The sequence below is a fragment of the Mytilus trossulus genome, unplaced genomic scaffold (genome assembly GCF_036588685.1).
Source record: "Mytilus trossulus isolate FHL-02 unplaced genomic scaffold, PNRI_Mtr1.1.1.hap1 h1tg000373l__unscaffolded, whole genome shotgun sequence".
Lineage (NCBI taxonomy): Eukaryota > Metazoa > Mollusca > Bivalvia > Mytilida > Mytilidae > Mytilus > Mytilus trossulus.
The window spans coordinates 3221931-3231915 of NW_026963340.1; positions in this window are offsets into that span (position 1 = coordinate 3221931).

A 9985-nucleotide genomic window follows, 5' to 3' on the forward strand; every position below is an offset into this window, starting at 1 on the left:
ATAATTGACAGATTCGTGCTGTGATGAACACTTAAGCAGATATATTCAATAAGTTACGGGCGCTATTTCATCACCACATCTTAGGTCATAAAAATAAAAGTCAATCAAAACCTAGGCCATATGATATCAGAACGATAAATCGTACAAGCGACAATTGGACAAAATTAATACATGTATACCGTTAACAATGATAATCATGTTCTGACAGTTAGGTACCGTTAAGACATCTGTTCAAAATACTAGCAAGCGTGTATTAAATTTTAAATATAGATTGTGCTCAATTCAAATACATCAGATATTGACAATTTTGAAAGGAGGGGGATCTGGGTCGTTCAGCATTTTATCTTGGCTTACCGTTAATCATACATAATATAGTTTACAGAATACCTAATTAAATTTCAATGATATTTTATAAGATCTTAAACAGACTAAAGGAGACTATATATGTTTTTCATTCTTTCAAAAAGTAATTTTTCAGACCCTTTTGTGAAAAAATACTGATATAGATTTCACAAAAGCCAGACTTGTCGATCCTTAATTCTGTCGTCAGCGTTAACGCACACTGCGCGTTTATGGCGTCCATAGGAATCAAGTGTGTCGCATAATAAGTGATACGTAAAATCCCGGCATTCGAAATGTATTGTTTATACAAAGTACAAATACAACATGTTAAAGCTAAATTGTTTATAGGTAATATGTTACCTAAACTATAAAAATCACGTTCTTTGGAATAAAACATGTTAGAAATTTAAGCATCAGAACATTTGATTGACAATAATTGATTTTACATTTTCAAATATCCGTATATCAAATATTAAAATTAATTTCATGAAAACCACTATGTAGATATTATCTTGCCCAAATAATATATGTGTAAGCCCTGATTTCAAAATGTAACATACAAGGCATATACAACGAATAAGAATTATGTGCTTAATTTTAAAACATCAACTGTCCATTTACAAAACAATTTTCAGCGTGATGTGAAGGGTGGACTTACATTTACCTAATACAACCTGACACATAGAAAAAGAAAAATCATATTTTCCAAGTAATATATTTTGATAATACATTTCAAACAATAAAAAATAACCAGTGGTCATCCTTTATTGTCCTTTTTAATTCTTTGTTATATTACATTACGAATAAGTCAGCAATACAGTCTCAGATAAACTAGAGTTATTATAGTTATTTTTTCTTTTATTAGCTACTGTTTCATATTTAGATTTTCATATATATATTTTTTACAATATGAAAGCAAATTATCTTTCTTCAAAATTCCAATAAAAAAATCATTTGCCTTGCTGTATCAACATTTACCTATTTAAGGTTCCACTAAAGTCAAAATATAGGACACTTCATAAACATCTAAACTTTGCCTGTATTTTTCAACCTATAATGAATAAAGTCATAAACTATGAGAACATATGTTCATTTAAACATACTTTACATATACACATTGTGTAAATTGTAAATAAACTTGAAATTGTTATGTTGTGGCCAAACCGGTTCTTGGGGTGAACACTAAATTTTCAAAAAAATCTGCAGGCCTGCAAGACGACTTAATTTGCTTAAAATTGGTATGGACGAATACTGTTACATGTAATGCAGGGCAAGCGAAGTGGAACCTTAAGGGAAAATCTAAACCGATCATTTTCAGTCATTTATAACGGAAAACTTCGCAGTACTGTACATACCAAAGTAACTGCCTAAAGTTTTTGCACTAGTTGTTTGTGTTTGTTGTCTTTATTCTTAGAGACGTAGGGATGTCCTTTCTTCTTTGAATAATACGTATTATTTTTCTCGTCATTATTATTTTTCTAATCTGCTTATCAATCTCTTCATCATAATTTATGTCCAACTTGCTACAAAATGTATAGAATGGAACAACTTAACTGAATGTGTCTTTGAATTGCATATTTGCTTTATAAAGACAAAAACCTAATAGATACACAATCAACTCTGTGTGTCGTCTATTGACACAGACATTAAGAAGTTTTAATATCAACTTGTTTTTTTTTACAAGAGTCATTACTATACTAGCAACCATAACAAGTCAGCATCATTTGTGTTATTTTATTCTTAGTTGTGTTGACTGTAAATACCTGTATTTCTATGTTCGCGTTCAGGCAAAACGGGGTTTTGTATGTTTGAAGGCAAAAAAACTACTAGTTTCACATTCCCTGTATTCGAATGTAAAAGGTTGGAAATATAAATTTAGAAAAATAATATTTATAAAGTACAAAGAGACAATAACAAAAAAACGATAAAAAGTAAGGAATCGCAGGAACCACAAAAAGAGCGAAACCAATGCGTCGATGGATAAGCGTCTTCTGATATGGATGCATCACAGTCGTTCAAATTCATACAGAGTCAAAACGTCACAAATGGAGATAGGAAACCCGCTGTTAAAATACAGATTAGACAATAGTGTTGGTTTGAAATCGCCAAAACATATATCTAGTAAGTTTTGTTATCGACACACCTGCTCGGTCAACCAATCCATCATTGAGAACGTTAATCGTATGCAGTAACACAACCGATAAAAATGAAGTGGTATAGTGGTCATGTGGGGAAAGGAACATGTCGTTGTCTGTTTTAGTTGAAATACAACGTCTCCTACAGGTAAAGCAGACATAATCTACTTAATTACCTATCAACATAATGATTGCCTGTTCAAACGTTTAAATTTGAAAAGTTTCATATCAATAACCTTAATGAAAAGAAATGAATTAATGTAAGGCGCTGAAGTTTATGAACATTTATCTTTGATTTAAAGTTCATTCACTGCTACCCAGAAAAAAATACAGTAATCATTTAGAATAATTTAATTAGTATGTTAACTTCTTATTATAGAATGTATGCAAGCAAGTAAATACAAGCCCCGTATAATACGTACTTAAAGGACGAAAACGTCATCCAAATTATAATTTGTTTATTATCATACCTGTAGATCTGAGTATTTTAACATCATGAAGAGTCTAAGTACACCCTGAGGCGAAACCGAAATGATGTACAGTTAAGTGAAGGGTATTATTAACCAATATCACGGATATGAACGTATATAACTAATTCAGGTCCGGTTTAACGTCTTAGTCCAAATCGGTCAAATTTTGGAAATTTGGGCACAAAGTGTTATTTGAAGATTTCATAATAATCTACAAACATACTTTATATATATATTTTTTTTTTATTATTTAAACATGTTATTTTTCAAATTTATAAATTAAACATATCATTTACTGGTTGTATGGTATAACAATTAGTAGAACCCTACCTGTAGTCATAGACAGAGAGAAAATGCGGCGCTCTGTGTCGATCAAGAGCACGAGCTTGTAGTTTGAAATACTAGAAATATACTAAGCCGGGAATACGACTCTTTATTGATGTACTTAACGATTTTCATTAATTAGCCTTTTGACTATTTCCTCGAGTCAAGTGTTATCAATTATCGAGTAAATAAATTGATTTATTACCTTGGTTACAATGACGTGCTTTGTTTTCCATCTGAAACTAACCAGTAATTTTATCTGCGGAATAATTTTTATTACTTCATTCATACGTTATAATAAAACAGTGGGTGTTGGTAACACTTTGAAGAGCAAAACGTCTTAAAAAGACCTAAAGTAAAAGCCAAATTAAACTAAGGTCGAGAAAACAATAAGCAACACTGAAAATGTTAGTATAATTGTTGACATTTTAATACAACTATTATATTTCTGGTATTTGTTTTATTTAGAACATCTATATTATTTTGGAGCGCTTGATACATGTTCCTTTAATTTTTCTGGTAAAAAACGGTCATTTTGACAGATTTTTCCATTTCCCAGAACTTTGTGTATGATTTGGCTTGTTTAAAATCAATAAAATATTTCTTTCGCGAATGTTTGCATGACGCAAAAACATTTGACAAGCTCCACATTTTTACCATTTGTTTCATTTTTTTTTGGTAACTTTGAAATACTTAAAACTTTATTTAAAAAAGTGAGTTCTGTTCTTTTGCAATCCTTACAACAACTTATTCAACGTAACACAAAAATGAAAAAAGCAGGAAATTGAACGTTTAAAAGAAAAATCTAAAGTTATTACAACTGTACATGCACCTGCTGATAACAGCTTGATATAAATGAATATAATCGAAATAAAAAAACCCATCTCTGTCAAAAATTCAATCACAAAAATACCAAACTCAAAAGAGTATTCAAACAGGGAAGACCCTTATCAAACTGCAAAATCAAAAGCTCATCGAACGAATGGGTAATAATTTTCATGTTCCTGAATTGAAACAGACATTTTATTATGTAGAAAATGGTGGATTAAACCTGTTATCAAAGCTATATAAACTCACACTTGTATGAACATTTTATATTTTTATATAGATTAGACCGTTGGTTTTCACGTTTAAATGGATTTACATTACTTATTTTTTGGGGGCCTTTATAGCTTGCTGTTCGGTGTGAGCCAAGGCTCCGTTTTGAAGGACCTTGACCTACGATGGTTCACTGATAAATTGTTATTTTGATTGAGAGTTGTCTCATTGGCACTTATACCACATCTTCCCATATCTTAAAACCTTGCATTTTAAATACAAGTCTTGAAAAATATATACATGTAAGGGTCTCCAATTGTGTCATTCAAAAAAAGGTCAAACTGTGTTGGATGACATCTTGCATAATACAAATTGGTTAAATGTTGGATTTATGGTCATGATTTCTACAATTATTGTTTTTAATGTGCATGATTGAAAACAAGTTGAAATGTGTGGTAATCAGTGTTCTGCCTGATTACTTGTTTTAAAAATACGCACACACTGCCATCTTTAATTATAATTTAGTTTTGACAGGAAAATATATTTAAAAAGATATGTCGAATTACACAACCTTTATTGACGCAATTCAGAATGTGTCAAAACTTTGATTTTTTGAAATACTAAGGCTGTTCTACCTCAGAAATAGAATACCTTAGCTGTATTTGGCAGAACTTTTAGGAATTTTTTGGTCTTCCTTTCTCCTCAACTTCGTTCTTTATTCGTCCTTTAAAACAATTTTTGATTCGAGCGTCACTGATGAGTCTTTTGTAGACGAAACGCGCGTCTGGCGTGAATATACAGTTTTAATCCTGGTATCTATGATGCGTTTATTATATGAGATGATATATTCTACAACGTTAAACAGATTTAATCACTCATCGTACTACTCCCTATCAGTTAATTATTATCAAAATATGCACAATATGCCCTTTCAGTTATAAATTAATCTTTTCTTTTAAACTCTAAGAGATATATTGAAAAAACATTACCAAAAGATGCAAGTCAATATAAGCCATTGTCGATAAAAGTTTTTACAGAAGTGCTGAGATTTTATTAGAAAGAGATAAACATAGGAAAAATATTAAAACTACTGGTAATCTGAATATCAAACAGTTTCCATAATGTTATCCGTGTACATTTTAACAGTAGACACTATCATTGTAACCATTATCATTATGTAAATCGCACGACTTTGAAACATATTGATGGTATGATTTTTTTATCAATTATTTCGATTAAAACGTCACCGATGAGTTATATAAAGACGAATTTGGCGTCTGGTGTAGACAACAAATATGCATGATACATTTGATGAGTATTTTGTTCATGTCAAAAACCAGAAGTCTGTCATTTTGTTGTTAACTTTTTTTTTTTTTTTCTATATATTTTTATAGTTCGTTACCTAATGGATGCTCAAAAGAAATATAAATGTGTTCATAAAAAGGTAGATGAGGCGAGAAATATTTTAAAAAGAATTGAAAGGTTTTTTAATCTGTTTGCTTGACTCGTATTTTTCTACTCAACATTAATCACTGACGCTCGAAATAGTCAAGTTATCGAAATACAAAAAAAAAAAAAAAAAAAAAAAAATTACAAAATATTTTATGATATTTAAACCATAAGTAAACGATCTTTATTATTTCAACCAATTCACTTTTTGTTAACAATAAACGTTTATTAATTTCGATCAATTACAGATCCAATTATTTGTTCTTTGACAATATTGATCAGTGATATTTTTTGTATAATAAAGGCAAACTGTCAAAAACAAATTAACCACTGGTGTTATACTGATCATCGTAATTGCAGTTATTGTGATTCAAATACGGCGGAACCATAAACAGAATCGTCTTTTTGTAAGTTCTCTGTGTACACGAGTTGTTTTAATGAATAACTCAGCCGCTAGGTTGATATGTAAGGTATTGAGGTAAATGTGTTCTTAATATCATATGTGATCTTAGAAATGTATAATAGCCATGGAACATTTACAGCAGAAAGTAGAAGATAGTCGTAACTTGTGGACAAATAACTTGAAAGATAATCGTAACTGTATAAAAGAGGGACGAAAGATACCAGAGGGACAGTCAAACTCATTAATCGACAACAACGTAGTTAAGATCATAAACAAAGTCATTACGCAGAAACAATACATCACGACCTCTGTATCATTTGTGTAGTTGATATGGAATATTTATCAACAAGTTCTTGATACCTTACGATAACCTTTAAGAAAACAGACGAGACGTTATTTGACATCATCAACTTTCTGCTAAGACACTGGTGACGTTTAACAAAGTCAGAGTAGGAAAATCGAATAAGTTCGGAAATGTATATTCCATATGCAGGTGAAGTTGGTATATTGCTATTTAGGTAGGGGAAATTTTTAATTTCAAAATTAAAATCGACTCCTTCGCCATAGTTTATGGTACTGAGATGACTGTGTATGTCAAGTTCGAGATACAAATCTAAAATGAGACGGAGGAAGCCGTATCTGTTTGTTTCTTTAATTTCTAATTCTGGGGAATATATTAATAGAAGCCAATCAGAAAAGTTCGGAATGTTAATGGAAAGAGCATCATCAATATATCTGAAAGTAAAATTAAATAATCTGGCATTTTGGTCTTCTTGTTTTGACGAGTGTCTGAAATAATTTCGATTCATATGAAAATAAAAAGAGGTCGGCAAGGACACACGCGTAACTGATTTTGTCAGAACTCTCTGCAAACGGCATATGTAATTAAAAAACGTGGCGAAACATAACCAAAAAAATCAAAGTTTACTTTTATTCTAATCGTTTGCTTCCAATAGACAATTCGCCGATACATGTTTCCGGTATGCAATGAACCCAGCGTAACCTTTCTCGTAAAATTCTATTGATCACAAAACTCATGGATCTGTCATTGAAGTAAACTGTATCTTATTGTACAAGATATTCACGTGCTCAATATACATCCTTCCACGACCTAGTTTGTTTACTATAAGGTGAAAATCGGTAAACTACGACTTTAAAACACGACAATAAATAAGCTGGCCTGCCATATTTTCACTTCATAACAGACAGACAGAGACAATAAATTGACGACTATATATGTACGATATAGATGCGTAAAAAATGATAAAATCGTGCACAGAAGACTAAGCCAAAGAAGATTTGGATATTTTCACCATTTACTCGTTTCATATAGTTTAAACATATTTTATTGTTCAAAAAAGACAAATGGATGAGACACAAGTTTTTCAACTGAGTAACGTCTTCTCCAATATATACATAAATATACACATGAATGAACATTACATAAATCTGACTCCAACCAATTATTATTTTAGCATGAAGATATAAAAATAAATTACATATAAATTTTCAGAATCGAATCAATGGATATTTATCACTTAATATAACCAATCGAATGCGCCTATTTTCAGAAGAAATAAATTCAAACACACCGAACTGTGAAAAATAAAATATGTTAATGTACATGACAAGTCATGTGTGTGAATTTGTTTAAATGTAAATTACATTCACACTCATAGTTTATAGTTACGGATTGACAGTAAAACGGAATAAATATACACGTAATTGTAAGTATCAATTTTGTTTTTTACTTAAATCCATTGAAACGTTTCAAAATACAAAGGTCAATCATAAAGATCATTCGATTATCGTACCATGTTCTAGTAAGATCTGTTACAGAATAAGGTTGTCGTTTCATATAACTTAAAAACTCTTATTAATTTCATTGTTTTGTAGATAACACGTGCTTTATGGTTTTTTTTCTTGACTAGTGCAGACGAAGTATTGGCGCACACTTAATAGAACTAATATAACTTTCAGATTACGAAACATGTGTTTGAGGAACTCGAGCGATAAGGACATTTTGCATTTCAGTCACTGCAATTTGCATGGAAAATGCAAACTATTAAAGAATATGTATAGATCAAGGTAATATAGGAAATCTAGAAACAGAAGGACAAAAGTGACAATTTTTAAAAGAAGAAATCAGAGTCCAATTATCTTTCAAAGAATATGTTTTTATGCTATATTCGACACATTAAAATTAACTGCCTAAATTTACCTATATCTGTAAATTGATTCTTGTTTATTTCTCAATTATCCTTCCTTCCCTTAGTTGCAATATCTACTGTTACAAAGTGTGAAAAATTAAAAAGTATCGCCCTGGGACTAATATATGTCCTTGAATCATTGCTGCATTACCATGATTACCATGTGTTTGTTAATTCAATATTTTTTAATTTGCTCTCCAAAGTTTCGGTTTTCAACATGTTCAAATGACATTTAAAACCACTGATTACTCGTAAATCGAGGAAATATGCACCTCTTGTATATCAAAATTGATACTGTATTATCAAGTTTGTATTTTATAATCCGTATCAACTTACTGGTGGTGTTCTCAGGTTATTCAGGTAATTTTACATGGCGTTGTCGGTTTATTTTCAATCTATGAGTTTGACTGTACCTCTGGTATCATTTGATCCTCTTTTATTGCATGGTATATTTTGATCCCGGCGTCACTTCACAATATTTTGTACACCGACAAATGAGTCTCAATCAATTCTCTGCAAGGTACTTTTGATTGAATATTTTGGAACTGTCAGCTAAAGGTACATATTTCTTCCACATTGCAGCAATAATTTTCTTCTACAAAGAAACACATTGTTATTGCTATTTATCATATATTTAGTACAAAATACAGCTATTTTGTATATCTAATAAAGGTTCTTTTTTCCAGTCTGTATCACCTACCCTGTATCGCATACCCCGTATTGCATGGCTAAACCCGTATCGCATACCCCGTATCGCATACCTTTTTTTTTTTTTTTTTTTTTTAAACTTTAGTCAGTTTTTTTGGGTTTTTTTTTTTGCTGAAGAATTTTTTTTCTATTAAAAATTTTTTTTTTTTTTTAAATTAAAAAAAAAAAAAAAAAAAAAAATAGGTCAATTTTTTCATGACGTCATTATTTGGTATGTAACGTCACGAACATCAAGTTTTTACAACAATTTTTTGGCACACTAAATGCAACTATAAAAAATACAAAACACTCAATAATACAATAATAAACAAAATATTTTCAAAACAACAGATTGTAAGGTAACCTAGGTGCTTCGTATAAATAATTGAGCAGTTATGTTAAAGCTTTGAAACAAGACAAAAGCAGAACTGAAGGTAACCCAATGCTATTGATCAGAAAACAGTTCATATAATATAAAACTCTTCTGTTGAAATATATGATAAAGCGTATAATACATGGCAAAATCCGTATCACATGCCGTATCACCCTCGACCAATATCATCCCTCGGGCCTAAGGGCCATCGGGCTGATATTGATGTCTCGGGATGATACGACATATGATACGGATTTTGCCATGTATTATTCTCTATATAACATCTATGATCTGCAAATTTATTTAGCTATCGACATTGCACTCACTGAATATTTTCTATACATCTATAAGAGTATACTCATCTTATATTCCCTTGATCATTTATTGGTAGATTTTCTTTTTTTTTAAGGATGTACTAAGTAGAGGTTTTGGATTTTGTGTTAGATGTTTGTAATCCTTTTTTTTCATACGATAGAAGGTAAAACAGTTTCCGCCTAACACCCGTTGTATATCAGACTTAATAGCTCATAAAAGGTCATTCGACAAAATTCGGC